A 21,541-nucleotide genomic window follows, 5' to 3' on the forward strand; every position below is an offset into this window, starting at 1 on the left:
CTTGGGAAGAGAACTCAGCCTGAGGAAGGACACGGCTCTTCTGAAGCCCAGAGATGGGGCTTCAGGCAGAAATAGACACAGGTTTCCTGGTGCAACCTAGTTTCACTATGAAGCTGAGCAAAAACACCTTCTTCCAATTTGTTCTCTTTTGAAAGGCAAGAGGGCTGTGTTAAAAATATTCAATGACTTTTACCAGTGGGGGAAGAAGTCTGATTCTGTGTCCTGTGAACACAGGATAGGGTTATGGTGTTGAAATGATGACAGTGGTAGTTTCTGCATCAAGTTAATAGAAATGACCGTGTGACCAAAACCTGGACGAGATGTCATTGTGGGAACAGGTTGGGTGAGGATGCAATCCAGGTCCTTAGTTTAAAATGAGAAGAGATAAAGGGACCAAAGTCACGTGCTGCCAGCAAAGGGCAGTACAGTGTGGTTGTCGAGGGCACATGGCTGGCAGCCAGACCGTTGCATCAAGCCAGCCCTGCCCTCTGTCAGCTATGGATCCCTGGGTAGTGACTTACCCTCTCTGGATCTTGGGTTCCTTCTGTGTAAAAAAGGGGGGTAATAGTACTTATTTCACAAGGGTGGAATGAGGATGAAGTCACTTAATGTATGTAAAGCATTTAGAACTTAGGCCGGCCCATGGTGATTATTCAGTATATATTAGCTGTTTTTAGTGGTAGAAGAGGGGAATGAGCCTGGCACTGTTCCCCTCTGAAGGAGAAGATAAGTCATCATTGGTGCAGAGAGAATTGCTATTTGTGGACTATGTGGAGGCAATGGACCCAGGTAGCCTGAGGGGTTGGGAGGGATGGGTTGGAGTTGGTCCTTTAAATGGGTAGAGAGCTTGAGTTCCCATCATGATGCAGCAGAAACAAATCCAACTAGGAACCATGAGGTTATGGGTTTGATCCCTGGCCTCACTTGGTGGGTTAAGGATCCAGCGTTGCCATGAGCTGTGGTGTAGGTCACAGATATGGCTCAGATCTGGCGTTACTGTGGCTCTGGTGTAGGCTGGCAGCTACAGCTCCGATTAGACCCCTATGCTGCGGGTATGGCCCTAAAAGGACAAAAAAAAAAAAAAAAAAAAAAAAAGAATGGGTAGAGAGCTATGCAAATGGTGTTCTTTTGAAGACTAGGGGAGATGTTCTCCCATTAAAAACTTTCTGGTGTAACAGTCCCTGAAATCCCACCTTTGAACAACTTCTTTGAGCCAATCATGCCCTCTTCTGTGCAGTTTTCATTTAAAATGAAGACATTCAGTTTTCAACAATGTATAAATTTCCTGGTTGGTTGGTACATTTTTAAATGTTTGGATTGGACCTCAAGTTATTAGCACAAAGCCTGAATTAATTTATTCAAGGCCCTAAAGGAGGCATTCGGCACTAGAAGAATACAAAAAAGGAGGTGCCAAAGTCAACATCTACCTCCACCTCAATTTGTGTTCCTGGACTTGCAGAGCTGAGAAGGGTGAGGGTAGGGTCTCCAGGGCCCGGCCTCAGCCTTTCTTAATGCTGACAGACAGCCTGGAGTGGGCTGCCCATACTCGAGCCCTGCCATCACCATTCAGCTGAGACTTTGGCAATGACTCCTGAAGTCTGGAGCACCAGAGATTCTTGGAGGTAGGAGAAAACCTCCTAGTAGTTGTGGGAAATGTATGGTTCTACTCTTACAGCTTGCTTGCTCCCAGTTATCTCTGAATAAATTCATCTAGCTGCTCTATGGTGCAAAAAATGATACTGTAGCCGCCACAGAGGATTAGAAACTGAGAATCTCATTATTTATTCTTACAGTACATTTTAAAATTGCTAAGTCAATACATATTCTAAATTAAGACCAGAAAGGAAAAGCTCTTTGGGTGAAATTCTAGGCTTGATCAAGAATTGAAATTGTATAGAGAGATTTAGAAACATCTGGTAATGTGTTATTAATAAGCTAGCAGAAATGAATCAACAATTTCAACTGAGAAACATTAATTTGCATAAAACATTCAATAAGAAAGAATGCATAATATACATTTTTCATTATATACAATAATTGTGCAATCCAAACATTTAAAAATGCACCAACCAACCAGGAAATTTATACATTGTTGAAAACTAGATTGAATTTATAAATGAAGAGAAAAATCTGTATTCTTAAAACATTATATTTTATTGTATCTTGCAAATAATTATAATATTAGCTGCGGTACAGAAGCAGATAACAGAAGTAAATCAGTTCTAAGTTCTCTTGAAGTGAAACAATTGTTCCTTTCCACTAATAAAAAGAACATGAATGCACAGTTAATAACATAGCTCTGACCCCTATTCAGACTTACACACTGAAACACAAGCAAAATCTGTTTTACAAATTGATGTTTTATAAGGAGCATGTATATCATTTGGTTTGCATTCTAAAGTGGTGTTGAGCTGAAGTCATGAAAAGACATGGACATGCTATGAAGAGGTTAGCCTAGTGGCCCTGGAGGGGCTGCTCACGCCACAGCATTCCAACTGTATTCAGGTATGTGGAGCAGCAACAGAGAGCCAGCTGTGCTCATTTCTGCCTGGCTCTGCATTCAGTCATGCCACAGTGGTACCTTGTGAGTGGCTCTGGTGGAAGGATTTATTCCTAGGAAAATGGCACATGCTACAAATTAGGACTTTTTTTTTTTTTTTCCTGAAGAGGTGACTGTGAAATATTAACATGTATTCTGTGTTACCATGAGCAACTTGCGAAACCTCTTGTTCCTTTGTTTCTTCATCTCTAAAATGGAGGAAAATGATGTTTCAACCTCAAATGATTTTGATGTGGTTTAAATGAGGTAATGTATAGAATTTCTTAATATCTAACACATAGTTCTCAACAGATGCTAGTTTGATTATATTTGGGCCCATGAATGTTTTATGTCTTCTAGTGGGGAAATCAACCTGATAGGTCCTTTTTGGTAAATGAGGATGAATCACAACAGTTAAATATTTACTGAATATTTGTTATGTGCCAGCCACAATTTTAAGTACTTTCTATATGTTATTAGTAAATATCCACCCCAACCCAATGAGAAAGGTACTCATTTTATCCCCATTTTACAGATGGTGAAAGTCTCATGAGACCTAGATCAACTTGGTTCAGGGTATTGTGTTTACAGTTGAGGAGGGAAAGAGAGAACAGTTAGAGAGACAGACTTGCCCAAGGACGCATATAAGCTTTTGTGTTTCCTGATTCCAGTGCAGCCCTCTTCTTGTTTGAAAAAGAGGTAGCAAGACAGTGCCTACACTCACCTCTAAGTGGGAAAAGCACGCACACTGGAAGGGAATCTGAAAAACAAGAAAGACATATCTGGTGTTTTGGGGTCTGTCTTAACCTGAGTGTTAATTTCCCTTCTCTGGGCTAGACAGTGAGTCTTTTAGTAGCTCCAAAGAGATGGAGTTATAATTGCAGCAAGAGTTGGAAGCTGATCAAAGGGCTTCAAGGAAAGTTTTAAAGCCTTCTCAGTGGAAATACTCAAACCTTGCATAGAAACAAAATGCCTTACTTTTCAGTCCTTCTGCTTGAAGGGGGAGAAGTTCTCTGTCAGCCCTCATTCCTTCTCAAACTGGAGTTACTTCTTTATGTTGGGCCTGAGAGTGTCTATATGTGTGTTTGTATGTGCATGTGTATGCATACAGGCATGCATGTGCACCTACAGTTAACCTCTGAAAGAAGTGTCCAGTCTCCATGTTCCCACAACTAGATGGGTGACCTAGTCTCAGAGCCAAGAAAGCAGAAGTTGTGACCTGATGGCAAACTTTGGGCACAGTCTACGCTGGAGATGAATCTTATTAATCCTCACTAGGCAGTTGTCCTGGCCCAGGTAGTCTTAGTATTTGTTAAAGTATGGGCAAGTCTGCTCATCAGTCCCCTATGGGGATGCAGGAGGCTTCCTAAACTAAGGCATGTTCATTCTTCCTAGTGGACAATCTGCAGCTATGTTGGCAGAACAAATTCCAGTAAATGTTGATATAATTTGCTCAGGAAAGTGTAAGTTAGGAATGTTTTCTTTTTCTTTTCTTTTTTTGATTGAGCCCATGGCATATGGAAGTTCTCAGGCCGGGGATTAAACCCATACCACAGCAGTGACCTGAGCTGCTTTAATGACAGCACTGGATACTTAACTCTCTGTACCACAAGAGAATCCAATATTTTCTATTTTTATAGGTAGGAAAAACATTATATGGTGATTGAAAATAGCATGTGACACCTTGTATAGAAATTTGGAGTGGGTCAGGCTGAGGAGTCTTAGGCAGGAGGGAATCTAGAGGCAGAGGAAGGAATGGAGTGAATGGAGAGTCCTGGGTCTGGGAGGGAAGCTAAGATCATTGTCTTAGAAGCAGAGCCTGAGACTGAGGTTCTTGCATACATGATTTATTGAAGTGGTGCTCTCAGAATAAGGGGAAGAAAGCTAAGAAAGTTCTTAGCTGGAACCAAATTTCACTATGATCAAGAGGAGCTGTGGGTAGCAAACTGTACCCCAAAGGTAATTGCCAGTCAAAGCAACGGGCCAGTCTTTTGTTCCCCAGGTAGTTAATCATTGGTCACTGGCATAACGTCCGAGATGAGGCAGTTCCATTTCGCATGGGGCATGTCTCTGAGATGGGCACAGCTGTGTGTCTTTTGCAACCAACAGCCACTACAGCTAGGGTTGGGTACATCAACGTGCTGCAAGAACTTTGAGAAGAGCAAAGCATACCCAGATTGGGAATTTTGCTTGGGAAAAGTATTGTGAGGGCCCCACTGAAATCTTAAGTGAACAGGCAAGTTTCAGAGAGAATGCAGCAACTGGAATCTACTAGTGTGTGATGGGATCCAAGTTACCTCGGCATTGGCAATGGGTGGCCTGAGATCCATGTAGGACTCCAGACTCAGGGCTTGCTTGATCACTTCTTCTCTCCTGTCCAAGTGCTGTCTACAAAACCCTCTTGGAGTTTGCTGGCTGCTAAAGGGATCATTATTGTTTTAGGATTTGGGAAGTCTCTGATGTTTAGTGGGAAGGGAAACTTAGGATGGAGTGGGGCTCATTTTTTCCATGGGGCTGTGGGCTCGGGGTAGTGATGGTGCTGATGCTGTGAGGATAGAATGGACAAGGGAGGAAAAAAGATGGAGCCCAGCGTCTGGCCTTAAGAAGCTTCACCACTCTTCTCCTAAAGAGAGGCCTAACTTCCTGTCCTGGCTGAGTCCAAGTCCTGGCTTCGTAAGGCACAGCCTGGGGCAAGTTGCTTCACCTTTCTGTGCCTCTTTTTCCACCACCAAAATGAGGGAAAAAAATGCTTAATCTGTGGTTACTGTGAAGATTCTCTAAGCTCATATATTTAAAGTTAACTGCATGTAGTCAGTGCCAATACATCACATCACTATATGAGATATTATTAGATGTTAAAGGGTTTTGCTACTAGTAAAACATCAAATCTCTCTCTCCCCTTCTCTCTCTCTCCTTCAGATTATAGTTTAATATCTAAACATAAGGGAAATTGTGAAAAAGAGAATTTGGAATGTCAGAGAAGAAAAGAACAGATACTTAACATACATTTTTTTCTGCATATTTTATTGCCATCCTGTGTAGTAATTTTCTTTTACTCTGCACTCTTGCATTTGTGAAAACAATTTTGGGGTCATAAGAGCCCAGGAGGTGAAACAGTGTGAAGTAAGAGCTCCTTAGTTACCGTGTAAGGGGCTGGGAAAATTTGACTTTGAATTAGCCAGGTTAAAATGAGCTTGTATTTTAATAAAATAACAATAAGACAGTCTAAGCAGCTGGGGAGTGGGAATTGTTTTGAATTACATACTATTTGGAGAAAAAAGAGCTGTGATCAGAATAACAAGGTTTTACTGTACATCACATATTGTAGGAATTCTGCTGTCTCCTAGAAATGCTCTTTGTGTCTTCAGTCTTTTATGATTGTCGTGCCATTCTGGGAGCCACTCAGTCTTTTGTGTTATTCTATTGTCAGCTATAATGAAATAATTGGGATGACAATTATTTGCTTGTTTGGTTTTAAAAGTTTTCTGTGTTCAATTCCATCTATTGTCTGCCTCATGGTACCATGGTGTGATATATCATGCCTGCCTAGATTCCAAGAACAAAAAAGATGCCCCCCCCCCAGGAGGCATGCCTCCTTAAACAGAGTTTAATGGAAATACATTAAAACTACTATAGCGAACATTAAAAATAATTGTAGCCACCCATGTCTCAAATAGTTTAAATATACAAAGATGGTAGATGAGGTCACAGTTTCCATTGGAGTTTAACAGTCTAATTTCATAAACCTTAAATCAAAATAGATAGACTGACAGCGAGAGAGGATTTGAGATTAGACTTATTAGAAAACTCAGGAAACATGGCAGCTTGAAACATAGCAGTACAGGTTGTGCCCAACCCACCTTTGCCATTCAGGTGGCATGTGCTATGGTTGTGAAAGTAGGGTCACATCGACTACTTCTCCTTTTCTCCCCCTGCACAGAGATGTTAGGAAATTAACGAAGGTTCTAGCAGTGAAGGCTTAGATAAGTACAGGGGTGGTTGCCATTGTCACACCGGCCTGAATGATGTGCATTGCTAGGGCTCCAGTGCCATTTGGAAGAAGGTGTTTAGAAGTCAGACTTGTTTTCAAATACCAACATTACCACTCATCATTATTTGTGTAAAAAACCAAAACAAGAAGGGAGTAGGAAATAATAGTTTTTGCCTCATGGAATTATTGAGAGACTCAAATGAAATGATACATGTAAAGACACTAAGCCTGCATAATAAGTGCTCCTTAAATAGTAACTTGTATTTTGTGACTCCTCCAGCCCAGGCTGGCTTCTTTTAGGTGTGTCCATCTACCAGCATTTGTGCATCTGCTTTAGGGTCAGAACTGTTGACTCTGGACTGTAGGGAATGAGACTGCCTGTTTCCTTCCTTGGCTTTATTTGGCTGACCTCTCAACTTTCTCCCTCACCTGACTCTGAGTTTCATGGGCACAGACAGAAAAGAGCTGTTGACTGTTAGAAATGTCCAGCAGGTGAGGGAAGAGTCTGACTCTGCATTTTATAATTGAAAAAGTTGCTTAAATTTGTCATTTTAGAAACACATGTGCTTATGTAAATACATGCATATACTACACACATTCACGTGACCAGCTCAGATATTGTCCATAGGAGAACAAAATATCTTGATGAAAATGAATAATTCAGCTAATCACCCAGATGTGGTAGCTATATGGTGCCACACAGCTGGATGATCTGAAACAGCTAGCTGTTTGGTGACTTGCAAATAAAGCATGTAGATAATAGAATCTCTCTTTTTTTCCCTCCAGATTTTTGGCATCACTTAGACATAATCTAAATGATATGGCAACATATGGTAAAATCTCTCACATTCAAAGGCATGCAAGCAGCTAGCTAACACTTTCTACTAAAAAAATTTGCTCATAGGTATGTTGATGAATATAAGATTCTTACAAAGCACATCGTTTGAAAGAAATATGGCAGCAAAACAAACTGCTGCATTCAAAGCAGGGATATTGAAAAATGTCAGGCAAACATTTTTAACCTCATGTTTGTGTGCAGTCTGGTCAAAAGAGAATAGATTTTCTTTTATGGAAGTAGTTTTAAAAGGGGCTAAAAGGCAAAGATTTAGTGTTTGCAAGAAATCCTTCAGGTTTGCCTAAGCTTCAAGAATTCCGTCTTTGGCATCCAGCTATTCTCATTAAATAAATATTTTTTTGTTTCTGATGTGTTCTGTTTGAAGGGGCCAGTTTAATGTTATGCTTTGAAATTAATTACTATAGAAAGTCTATGTAAATATGACTGTAAAACAGAAATCAAACTGGACAGGACACAAAGTAGATGAGTGGGAAGCTAAAATAAACACCACAACATGTGAGAGGTGGAAGGTTTAAAGAGTTTTTAGATAGTCAGTATGTTAGTTTCAATTTGTAGAGCCCAATCTTTAAGTGCTCTTCTGCAAATAAGGGATGATTAAAGTTATAGAGCAAGAAGAGAATTTATTGCATTGGATTTTTCATTCCAAGTGCAGAGCTTTAAAGAATAAGAGAATCTGAGAACTGGGATGGTAAAGAACAGCTATCCAGGGTCACAAGTGTAAATGCCTGAGCCCATGCAAGTAATTCACGGGAGTGAAGCAGGACAGAAAATAGGCATGTAGGCACAATTGGGCAGCTCCAGGCAAAGAGGAGAGTATCCTGGTGCAGATAATCAGCTCTAGCCTATTGCCGCCAGGCAGGAAGCTGACTCAGCATTAAGGGCTGCTCCAACTTTTTAGGAAAACCTGGAATTCTAGCTTTTTATGTACTGTTTCTAAAATGTTTAAGTTTTGATTCATTCATCAGTCAGCCTAGTGATCTCCAGCTTGCTGCTTTTCATCTAGTCTATCCACACATCTTATAGATGTGGAAACCAGGTCCAGAGAAGTCAGTGCCCTGCTGAAAGTCCAGTTGGGCTAAGTGGCAGCACTAGAACTTGAACCCAGATTATCTGCCTCCAGCATTACTTCCACAGTGAAGACAGTGTTCTACTCATAACAGGTTTCAACAAGTGAACAATTCCATAGATTCATAAAGGTTTTAATAATTAAATTCTAGTATACCCTTGGAAATATCTCTAAGATTATTATTTACTCAAAAAATTTTTGTCATTTGTCTTTCTTATAAAATGTCTATTTTTTTACTTCATTCAGCTCACTTTTTCTTTTCCTATATTTAATATTTTTTTGTTGAACAATGTTTCCACATTCTCTCTGCTCTATACATATATCATCTAAATTTCTATATTTGACTCTTATTCCTTGCAAATTTTTGTCCTTTGTCTTTCTCATAAAATGTCTGAATTTTTAAAAGTTTCATTCAGCTCATTCTTTCTTGCATTTAATATTTTTTCTTTGTTGAAAAATGCTTCCATATTCTCTTTACATATATATTATCTAAATTTCTATATTCAGCTCTTACTCCTTACAACTCAGTCTCTCAAGCTCTGAATGGATCTTTAATTGATTATATCAGAGGGGAGAAAATATAAATTTGTAAATCTGAACATTATGCAACTGGAGCTAGTTAAAAGAATGCCTCTTCCAAGAAGGATACCACTACATATTCCCCATAGAATATGAGGAGGATGCCCATCTGTCTTCAAACCTTCAGATCTTGAATTCAATGCCTGTAAGAGAAGAAGTACTTAAAGAGGCAGATGTGCATACTCTGGCTAGGACTTCTTTGTATGACTTCAGATAATTTTTGGAAAAGTTTGTGTTCAAAGGTATAAGGTGCAGGGAAAGAAAAACTGTTCTCAGGACACAGGGGTAAAACACAGTAAGGGGTCTATTTCTCTTGGACTCTTAGCCACACCCATACCATAACACCAGGCTAGGGACAGTGTTTCTCACTTTTATTTAGACTTGATGGGAAAATATGCTGTGATTCTGTTACTAATAGTCTCCTACATTTGAACTGCATGTTAGTTCCCAAAAGACTTCCACATGTTGCTTTCTTTATTTTATAATGAGAAAACTGAGACTCAGAAAGGGTGAGATACTTACTCAATGTCTCCAGCCAAGTCAAGGAAGAGCTAGACTAGAACTGGATCAATTCCAGTTCTTCTGAGCACTCTTTTATCTTTAGGGTTGCTCTAACCAGCCTCCATGTCATGACAATCCATGTTAGATCACCTACTGGAATGATTTTGTACATTTCCCTACCCTAGGTAAAGCCGTTGTAAAGACAATGGCTATACATGAAAGCAATTAAAAATATTAATAGAAGTCTCTATCGACTGAGGGCTGTTATGGTAGAAAAGGAAGAAACATTTTCCTGGCTAGGATTTTCATACTAGCAAATTGGCTATTCTGACTTAAATTCATATTGTTACTAATTGGTGTTAGAATTTGTATTCTTGACTGTGCATGTGCTAAGTAGAGATTTTCCTTACTTGTTTGATTATGGAATAGTGCACACATTTTACCTTATGAAAGAAGGAAACAGCTTGTGCTGCCTCAGGAGGAAATATCTCATCTAATAATTATGCTTTGAGGCATTGGCATAGCTAAATGCTGACCCATGGGCAGGCCATGGAAAGAATCACGGAAAAAGCAGCTTTGTTCAGGGCTTTTTCCTAACTGGATTTATAAAACAAATGTCTTTAGAGTAAAGCACTGGTGAAGCAGCAAACAGGCAGATTATTAAAGCATCCATCATGAAGTTACAAGTGGGCCCAGGAAGGGTGCCAGTCCTTCTGACAGGGATGCCTAGCTGAAAATTTTTTGTGAATTATCAAGAGTTCCCCCAAAGAAACCTCTAGGCAGGAAAAAGGAAAAGACAAAGTGACTCCTTTGCAACTCTACTTCAGTAGTTTCTGAACTGTAGCTTCAGAAACCTATCAAGGAAAGGGTCAGTTACATATAGGAGGCTGAGTTTTAGAGACTGGACAACTGAATATTCAGGATTATTGTAGTGACGGTACCTTGAGCAAGGCTACTTATAGACTGGTTTGTTCATATGAATGAGAACTACATGTTTACAATGTCAAGTGCTTTTTCTCATCTGATGAAATGATAGAATATGTCTTTTTGTATTAATAGATTCACTTTTTATTTATGGTCTGATTAACTATACTGTAATTCAATTCAGTTCCTATAGGAATGTACTAAATTTTTGCTTCACCCTCAGTTTTGGCCAAATACTATTTGGCTTTAGCTTTGGCCTTGGCCCCATGACCCTTAAGGCCGAGTAACCAAATGTTCTACTTCAGTGTTGTCAATGACATCTCTAAATTTGGGATGACCAGTGATTGAGTGATTGTGTTAGTTATCATCACGTATAATCAGCATAATAAAATCAATAATAGGAACAAATTCTGTCCATCTGAATAATCACATTAAAATACAGGTAAACAATATGGAATTCCTGTTGTGGCACAGAGAAAAGAGGAAATGAATCTGACTAGGATCCATGAGGATACAGATTTGATCCCTGGCCCAGCTGAGTGGGTTAAGGATCCTATGTGGCTGTGGCTGTGGTGTGGGCCAGTTGTTGTAGCTCCAATTTGACCCATAGTCTGGGAACTTCCATATACCACAGGTGTAGCCCTAAAAAGCAAAACAAAAACAAAACAAAAAACAAAACAAAAAAAAAACCAAACAAAAAATAAAATACAGTTAAACAATCTGCATGTAATGTGCTTTATGTATTGAAGTCTCCATTTAAAACACAATGTATATCTATTATTGAAAGAGTAAAACATTTCAATTATTGATCATAAATATTGATAATTTCATAAACAAAACAGTTAAGAACCTTCAAATAGATAGGGCTATAAATTTATGATTAATATTAATAGATAGTAGATTAGCTCCCTGGCTTTAAAGATTTATATCCTGTTTGCACCAGCAAATGTTTATAGACAAATAAATAATACCAAAACACATAAGAATAGAGACTGTATTATATTATAGTTGCCATCTTTGTAGTGTTCTTTGTTTGCACTAGAAAAACTAAACAAAATAAAACTTTAAGAATGGATTTGATTTTTAGTTATTTAATTCTATTTAAATAAGCGTTTTTAAAAAATAGTCCTATTTAGGAAATTCTTCAGTAGCATTGTAAAAGTTAGGCTTGTTAAATTCTATGATCTTCATACATTGAAAATCACTCTTTGTAGGGGTACAGTTAGATGAGTTTTGACAAATGTAAAATAGTCGTGTAATCACCATCACAATAAAAATGTAGACTATATCTGTATTAGTTTTCTAAGGCTGCCACTACAGAATATGATGGAATAGGTGATTTAAAAAACAGAAATTTGTTTTCTCAGTTCTGGAGTTTGAAAGTCCAAGACCAGAATTTCAGCAGGTTGGGTTTCTTTTGAGGCCTCTCTCCTTGACTTGCAAATGGCAACTTCTGCTGTGTCCTTAGGTGGTCTTTCCTCTATGTAGGCACATCCTTGGTGCCTCTAGTGCCCAAATTTCCTCCTCTTGTGAGGACAACAGTTGTATTGGATTGGGGCTTGCCATAATGGCCTCTTTTTATTTTAATTATCTCTTTAAAGGCCCTGTCTCCAGATACAGTCACATTCTGAGGTACTGAAGGATTAGGGCTCAACATTTGTATGGAGGGACAGTTCAGCTCATAGCAGTTTCCATCACCTGGGAGAGTTCTTATACCCCTTCTAGTCAGTCCCCTTCCTGACCCCAGCCCTAGGTAACATTGATATTAACCGTTGCTACAGTTTGCCTTTCCAGGATGTCATGTAAGTGAAAACTACAGAGCTGCTCTGAAGGATGCTTGCTCACCACATGGAAGTGATGGCATCATTCTGGTGCAGGAATATCCCTAGAGCAGGACCATTCACATGGAGATGGTGGGTGTAGATCCGAGAATTCTCAACGCCCTCTGACTTGGTTGGATTGCTGAGCTGGACACACACACACACACACACACACACACACTCACCACAAGTAAGCAACTGTGTCAACTATGTACCCACCTCCAGGGGTACCCAATACAGAGCATCCCTCCTGTTGTCAGGGCACTTGGAAGAAGGAAGGGATGATAATCAGGTTGCTGGATGAGATGGGTTAGCTGATTCTGGTCCAGGCAACAAAAGCCTCATGGCCAACCTTTCTCACAAGAGTGTACATTTCTAGGATCTGGAGGGCTGGATAATCCTCCTTGGCAGCCCCTTTCCTAGAAGCCAGAGATGTCATCCTCCTTAAACAAGGTCTTTTCTTCATATAGTTTACAAGACAATTGATGAAATTATAACTTTAATAGTATTAATGTCCACTGCCATTTGCAGACCACTCATAATGTGACAGCTATCAGTTTAGATGCTTTAGGTAAGTTATAGTGAATCCCTATGATAGTAAAATTCTTTCTCATCCAGCTAGGCCTTGTTAAGATGTTTTTCTCTAATTTTGTATGTATGTGTTTTTCCAGTTTTGCAAATACATAAATTGAAGTTTAGAGTGCTTAAGGTATTTGCCCAATTCCTACATCTTTCTTACATTCAAACTTACTTTCTGATACTAACAACCTAATGTGGTAATTGAACCTCCTAAATGTTCTCAATGTTTATTTGAAGAGCTATCAGGAAAATCATCTTCAGTAGTGCTGCCCTGAGCCTATGAGGAGAAAGAGCATGAAGGGCGAGATGCTAATGATGATAAGTAATAAACATAAAATCATTTCCTGTCTCTTTTCTAGAGCAGATTACAACAAACAAGGTGTTTTAAAATTCATAGTCTCATTTTATCCTCTCAGCACAGCTTATATTTGGTCTTTCTAAAGGAAACGCTCTGATATGGGTTCATAAAACCACAGTCCTACAGAACTGAAAGATACGTGAAAAATTTTTTCTTTAATGTCTAACATTTCAGAGAGAAATATATTAGCCTAAAGGCCATGGAATTAATAAAAATTTTTTTTTAATTTAAACAAATGAAGAAGCTGAAGCCAGGAAAATTACCATAACTTGATCAGAGTCATAGAAAGGAATTCTGGCTGCCTGATCGCAGATTTACTTCTTGCTCTTTGCCTCTACCCTACCTCTCAGAAGTAGAGTCAGGTGATATTCTCATTGTTACAGTTACATTTTTTTTTTCCTGGCATAAGCCAGGGGTGACATATGGGATTCATTTTATGTTCCAACTTGAATCCCTTTGAAATGGTTACCAAAAAGCACTATGTTGACCAGGCTTTTGAATGCACATTAGGGTTTAATGGGACAGAGTGTCATAATTGATTACTGATGTCTGTAGAGGGTTTAGGTTGAGGATAATGGCAGCACTCTCAGTTAAGTCATTGCCACCTCAGACATTTTCTTTTTTTTTTTTTTTAAGAAACAAAGAATAAATTATACATCACCATTAACTACTTGTGGTAAATAAATCTTATTAGCGATTAGTAACTACTGGAGATAGGTGAGATTTGAAGAAAAACCTATGGAACTGGCACTTGGGGTTGCTTATAGAGGGCAGGCTCAGCTGGGGAGCTGCAGAGGTGGTAGGTGGGAGTCTGGGCCAGCAGAATGATCAGTGCAGAATGAGTGCCTTGGACATCTATAGCAGAGCTATGGCTAACACCAAGAGGCAGAAAGGATTCAGAAAGCAGAAGTTGGAAGGCACTAGGATGACCAACTGTCCCAGTTTATTTGGGATGAAGGACTTTCAGTTTTAAAACAGACAATCCTGGATGAACTGGGAGGATTAGCCACCCTAGAAAGGCACTAACAAAAATGTTGGATATGTCATAGTTAAAGGGGAACACGCCATTGGTCAGTGTATTAATGAGCTATTGCTATAATGCTACAAAACAACTCCTAATTCTTTGTGGCTTACAACTACAAATATTTCTCTTTTTTGGCTTTGTATACTTGTTGTAGTTTAGCTGATTAAGGTTGGGCTCAGGTGGGTTCTAGTTTGAGAGCTGACTGCAGTCTCCTCTGTATGCTTGTCACTCTCTTTGAACTTGAGGTCTTTAGAGTTTTGCAAATACATAAATTGAAGTTTAGAGTGCTTAAGGTATTTGCCCAATTCCTACATCTTTCTTACATTCAAACTTACTTTCTGATACTAACAACCTAATGTGGTAATTGAACCTCCTAAATGTTCTCAATGTTTATTTGAAGAGCTATCAGGAAAATCTGATAATCTGATAATCTGATAATCTGAAATCTGTAATTTCATAAACAAAACAGTTAAGAACCTTCAAATAGATAGGGCTATAAATTTATGATTAATATTAATAGATAGTAGATTAGCTCCCTGGCTTTAAAGATTTATATCCTGTTTGCACCAGCAAATGTTTATAGACAAATAAATAATACCAAAACACATAAGAATAGAGACTGTATTATATTATAGTTGCCATCTTTGTAGTGTTCTTTGTTTGCATTAGAAAAACTAAACAAAATAAAACTTTAAGAATGGGATCAGTGCAGAATGAGTGCCTTGGACATCTATAGCAGAGCTATGGCTAACACTAAAGTTCCATTGGCTTAAGCAAGTTGTGTGGCCAGACCCAACACTAATTGGGTGGAGAAATATATTCCATGTTCTCTGATGCCATATTCTTGCTTGGTCATGTGGCACAGTGTGTGGATGGGTATTCCTTCTATAAGGAAGGAGTGAGGAGTAGGAACAGTATTCAGTCTATGAAGTCAGGAAGTAATTTAAGTGTTCAGACTCCAAGAAATGTATCTGCATTTCCCCAGTGTTGGCATACTAGGTGCCCCATATCTGTCTGACGAATGAATAACTCTAAAACAAGATTTTCTATAAAAAAGTGATACATGTTCCCACTTTTTAAAACAGTCATTTGGCCCCTTTGTCATTAGATATTAGGAGCCTTCTGAGGGCTCTTGTAGATCAGATGGCTAAATGGCTGTTAGGAAATCTTTTTTCCTCTGACGTACTGTGATGCCTGGTCTGTGAGAATTTTTTTCCCCCTCAGTGTTTCTTATCCTCCAGGTATGAGGGGTTGGTCTCCTTCCCTTAAGAGGAAGACATAATGCCCTGCGTATGGGTGTTAATTGCCCTTGATTTCTTCTGTCCTCTCCAACTCTCTTCCTCGGCACCTCACCCTTCACTGGTCGGCATATTCCTGGCTGTGCCAAAAATATTTCTTGACTTGAAAATGAGGCCTGTGATTTTAAAACTTGTATGTTTCAGAATTAAATGCAGATATTACCGGCACCCTCCCTTCCTCCACCTCTCTGTCCCCATAGTCAGTGTGTGAGTGTGTGTGTGGAGTGGATTTGCTGAAATCATTTTAAATGTTTCTGTGATCCTAGCACTGAATTTCCAGTTTTGGATACTTTTGGATTTTTTTTTGATAAGCAGTGTAAAAAACAGCTAGATGAAGGGAAAAATACAGGAAAAGTTAGCTTAATATTAGATGATCCTGCATGAAAACCGAGCCTTCTCTGGCACACAAAGGAGTTCAGAAACCTCTCTTTTCCTTAGCAAGCACTCAGGTGTTCTTTTATATTTAGGATCCAAAGTACCCAGGAAAGAGTCACAGAGCACCTTGGGTCAAACCTGGCTTTCAGCTCTGAAGACTTCCAACAAAGAAGTCTGAGATCGTTGCATAGCAGAAGCCACGGTTTCCTTTCAAGCCAGAAAATTTATTCAGAAGCTCAAAACGAAGCCACAGGACTGAACCAGCTGTGCTCCCTGTATAGGCACAGGGCACCGCCATTTACTCCTTTTTTACACAAAGTTGAAGGAACACAGCTGAAAACAGGGGTCTATTCCTATTTAAAAGAAACATGTTCCTGAAGAGAACTAGCTATGTCATAAATTTCATCATGTAGAATTGTACTTTTTCACTGACTTCAATAAAACAGTGGAAAAGACTTTCCAAAAAGAAAAAAAGTGTGGCCTCTACATGCTATAATACATGACAGACTGAGAGACTGGGAGGAAATAGGATGTTAGTAACACTTAAAGAAATTACAAATTATAAAGGCTTTAACTGGATGTTGATCCATGGAAGTTGATTTGTGACATATTGCTGACAGGTATTAAAGTCCCAGAATGAAATTGGGGTGGGGTCGACTCAGGGATTTGCCTTCCTTCCATTGAGGTGTTATAGAGTTGTATTTCTCCTTCCTCATGCTGCCTTCCTCTCCTCTTTACCTCTCCTTGTTCTAGACGTACATTGAGAGAAAATTTCTAAGAGCTCTTTTTAGAGCTTCTGGCCTTTTTCCTATCCTTAGACCTTGAGGAATATAATGCATTCCTGTCATTACCAGTAACTCACTGTGTCTGATTTTTCACTGGGCTGAATGTCTACAGGGGTTCCTGTATAGTTAGGAAAGATGAACTTCCCTTCCCCCACCTCATGTGATCACTGTTTGTGATAAATTATTTACTGTTTTTTTCTACTGTCTCTGTTCTCTGATTAACTTGGTCAGTCACTCTTTATGCCTCAGTTTCTTCCACTGTAAAGTGGATATAGTGATACTTGCTCTACGTAAATGGATGGTAGTTCTGTCTCCTGCACAGCAATTGGAAAAGTGTGGGATGTTGTTTGGGTTGTTACAAGGGCTGGGTAGCTACTGGTATTAGGAGTGGGGTGGGGGTAAGGTTGTGAAATTGCCTGCAATGCACAGGACAGTCCCACATAATAACTGATTGTACCCAAAGTGAGAAGCATTGCAAACAAATATGAACATTCTGTGAAAAGTCTAAAATGGCATGTGAATGCAAAGAGAGTCCATTGCTCATATCACTGTCCCATTATTCCTGAGAGTACTGTGCTGCTGCTTTGAAGAGCTGCTGCCTTGTGATGAGACTGGCTTCAGCTATGCTCTTACCATCTGCAAGAGGGAAACTCTTTCTTGCTATTTATTGTGAGACTGGAGGATTCATCTTCAATTCATCTAAGCCTGCTTAAGAAAATACTACTACTTGTAAATTAATCATCATGGATAAAAATAACTATTCTTAAATGAGCCCTTACTCTTTTGTGGGAACAGAACCATGAAATTTTCATGCTTTAACCTATTTATTCTTCACAGCAAACCCTGAAGAAGATGATAGGATTATCTAGCACAGAGATGAGGAAATTTTGGCTACCAAAGCTCGCAAACTTCATTTTGAATTAAGAACCAGAACTTCAAGGCATGGTGATGGTGGCTCATTGCTTGGGTAACAAAGCGTGATTCCTCTCCTTTCTTTGCTCCCCCTAGCCCTTCTTCTACTAAAAACAAACAACATTAAGCAAATAAACAAGAACACTAAAGTATGCATTCTTTGATAAAGGCATTCAAGTTTGCCAGTTTAGTTTGCACACTTAGTATTCTTCCCATCTCTGGAGATCACCCACCACACAAGGCATGGGTATGACTGATGTTCCCTGGAGCCATGCAGTGTGGCTTTCCTGGGATTTCTGGACGGTAAGACTTGTCTGAAATGTATGAGATCTCCATCCTCTAGCCCCCTTTGATGTACCATGATGATGGGACGCTCCTAGCCATGCTGTAAAGGTTGCTTTTAGGTTGGTCCTGGTTTGGTAGGTGGGGTCAAAATAGCATCTGACATCTTCATATATTAGGGGTAACATGATCTGTAAACACTCCTTTGAGTGTTTTTTTTCTATGAATTTGTGAAATTTATAAATGTCTGTCTAAAAAGAGGAACCATTTTATGTAAAAATCAACTTTAATTAGAAGAATGTATGGTGTCATTATAGTATGGGTTTGTTGAAAGTCCAATCATTGGATTATCATTGTGGGCTGTCATTAAGTAGAACATCATTCTGGATTATAGGAGCAGCTTGAGTCACAGAGCATTTTCTGGGCTTGTTTTCCTTGGAGAGTCAGGCTACCCTCTTGTCTGAAGTAATATTTTTTCAGGGAGTTGCATACGAGGTTATGCCATGTCTGCGTTTGTCCATTTTTATTCCAACGAATAAGAAAAGCTGCTTTTTAATCTGTTTAATTCATTTTCACAGATGAGTGCATTTGCAAAAGTGGAGAGCAGAGACATGAGGTAAAATGGAGAGTCCTGACAAAAGCAATTGGCAAAGGCACGGTTTACAATAAACGAGAATCTTGGAATTTTATGGCCAAATTATGCAGACTTTTCCATAAAGAGTAAGTCAAAGCAGATCAGATAACTGGCTCACAATTAACAGTGACAAAGAGCAGCATTGTTCCCCTTCTGTGTTGCCCCTTATGTGGGTTCCCCATGGGTGTCCATGGTGGAAAAGACTTTGGACTGTTGGAAATGAGAGGAGGAATGGACTGGGTGTGAAGAGAGGAGGACCACATTGTTCAGCCCCCATTGAGGACTTCATTCTTGTTGCCTGGCTTCCCAAGTTCCCCTGAATGTGCTGGAGTCAGAGAGGGTGCTGCAAAGATACTTAGTTGGACCCTAGCAAATTAAAATGATTAGTTCTGTCATTACCAGAACTTTGGGCAACAATAAAGGGACTCAAGGCCTGGCCGCTACAAGGGAAAATACTCTCTAGTAAAAGGAAGAAAGTCTTATAGTATAATCCCTATGATTTTGCATCTAGAGTTTCAAACAGTGATGTGCTTGAGACCTGAAAGACTCAAAGGTATTCATGTACCCACACAAATGTGTACTTTGGGGGATTTGGCCTAACCTTGATTTGTGAGATTTTGGTCAGTCCAACATTCCAGCCCTGGCCTGGACCTCTGCCTCTGTGTCCTGGTAGGTTTCCACCTGGATCCATTCTGCCTCCTTTCATTTCTGGCGTAACCCTGTTGTTTTCCAGTCCAGAACCCAATGTGGTCCTTGCAAATCAGAGTGCCATATGGAGAGGGAAGGAGGTAACATTGAGCCATCTCATTTGTCCTCACAGCATTCGTTTGAGGTAGGAAAGGGCAGGAATTAAAAATGGCATTATAGAGGGCCTTTACACAGTGAAGCAATAAGAAATCGAGGACCAGCATCAGGGGATGGTGGTTGACTGGGGACAAAAACCCCAGACTTCTAGTAACCTATCTTAGACTGTTGGACTAGATAAAGTAGCTAGCATACAACAGGGAAACAGAAAAGCTCTGTTAATAGTTTAATTTTTTTAATTAAAAAAATTGTATAATCAGTAGACCACATCTCAGCTAAAATTAATGGGCAAATAAAACCTTTTTCTCTCTTGGTGGCATTTGTCAGGTCAGATTTTTTTTTTCCCCCAAATATCCTGCTTGGTCAAAAGCATCTGGAAGAGCAGCCAATCCATTTCTCACTGTTTCCCTTTAGTTTTGACAAAATAGACTCACAAACTGAGAATGTGCATGCCACCTCTGAGAACATTATTGCTTGGGTCCCCAAGTCTGCCAGAGCTGCCTTACAGCACTGAGCCAGCTCTGTCTGCTCAAGATCAGTGCTCATCTGGGTGCCACAAAGCTCTGCCAGAGGCCAGGGAAGGTTCTTAATACAAATGTCAGGAAACCCAGTCCACCAACCCAGGCTCCATCCCCAAGTACCCAGCTCAAGTGTGCTATAAAGATTCCTGGGGTGGGACTATTTGCTTGTAGAAATATTGCTGGCACAAAAGACACAGTGCCAAGATTTTAGGATCCTTATATAGCTCATGTCTATTATAATGGTCTTGGATCTCTTCCTCTTGTTACTGTCTCTCCCTAGAAGCCTCTTACCTTGAACCTCTTGATGGCAGAACATTGTAATGGAAAGAAACAATCTTTGGACTGGGAGTTCTGACACTTAGGTTCTTTTTGATGGATTTAGTATCTTTTTTCATTGTTAAGCTATTTGTCTGGTAGGGTGAGAGATGTTTTCCTGATTTTATTTTGGGGAATTTCATTCTTAATCAAAAACATTTGTCCTAGCCTCAAGGAACTTCAAATCTAACTTAAGGGAAAAAGTCATACGTCATTATTCTTCAGTTACTTAAGAAATTAATATTTGCAAAATGTCTTTTGGGTGGTCAGTGGAAAGGTGGTTTTCTTCCTGCCAAGTTAATCCAATTTCAGTGACTTTTTTTTTCTTTTTTTAAACTCTACTGAATCACCTTGTTTTGTCTTTGTGGCACAGCCATTGTTATTTGTAGGTTTTCAGAGTCAAGGGGACTTGAAGTTTGGTTCTTTTTGTAGATAAGGTCATTTAAGTCCAGATACATTACTGCATTTGCAGGTGTATAAGATACATCTTTACCTAAATGTATCAAAAACTTATTATGAGTCATGGTTACTGCCAGAAGGAAGATGTAAATACTGAATTTGCTTTAGAGCAGTTATGTCATTTAAAAAGAAAATGCATTATTTTGTTTATAAAGCTATAGTATAATGCATTTCCAGTAGAAAATTAGAAGTTGAGAGTATATAAAAATATGTAATCTGAAAAAGGTAAGTTTTGAAGAATAGTTGTGGTCATGCATGCAATATCTTATCACTGTTAATAAATATGTGGTGAAAGTACAGAAAATGCCCCCTTTCCCCCAATTCTTCAGTGAAACTATACATACACCCTGCACACAAGCAAATACGTTCAATGACCTTTTAAAATCTGACATAAATGTTCTTTGCAAACACTGGGGGCCCCTTCAGAAAGAGTCGCTTGTAAACAATTTTCAGAACTGCTAAAAGGATTTCAAAGGTTTTTTTTTTTCTCCTTTAACAGAGAAAGCCATGTGAGAAGAGGAGGAGCAGGCGGGGGTGGGCAGTGTCAGAGATAAGAACTACTGCTGCTAGAACCCCACGCCCAGTGGCTGGTTAGTGACTCATGTTGGAGGGCAATTGAGAGAAGCTCAGCTGGTGTCTTAAAAAAAAAAAAAGAGTGCAGATCTGCTCTCAGCAAGTAACAGCCTCCACCATTTTAACCTGGGCCAAGTGGGTGGAACTGCCCCTCCCCCAAAGCCCCTACAGTCCTCTAGCTGCCCTTGACTTTTGTTTATTCTGATTTTACCAGCAGAAAACAAGGTCAGGGCACTGGGAGGCAGGATGGGAACCACCCCAGGCTGCACTCTAGGCCCAGATCTGAATGGGAAGTGGGTTATTACTCTCTGAAATTGCTCTCTGGGTTTTCCTTGGCCTGTACAGT

At 39.5% G+C, this 21,541-nt stretch overlaps 2 long non-coding RNA genes across 5 annotated transcripts in view; both read left to right on the forward strand.

The window, feature by feature from the left end:
- The window catches only part of LOC106505748, an 842,810-nt gene that overhangs the window by 283,331 nt on the left and 537,938 nt on the right, over nt 1-21,541 (forward strand). The gene's annotated exons all lie outside the window — the stretch shown is intronic.
- LOC106505749 lies at nt 1,049-21,262 on the forward strand. The gene is made up of 2 exons (XR_002338118.1): nt 1,049-17,662; nt 18,468-21,262. It is a non-coding gene; the product is annotated as an uncharacterized LOC106505749 (long non-coding RNA).

The sequence above is a fragment of the Sus scrofa genome, chromosome 13, assembly GCF_000003025.6.
Source record: "Sus scrofa isolate TJ Tabasco breed Duroc chromosome 13, Sscrofa11.1, whole genome shotgun sequence".
Lineage (NCBI taxonomy): Eukaryota > Metazoa > Chordata > Mammalia > Artiodactyla > Suidae > Sus > Sus scrofa.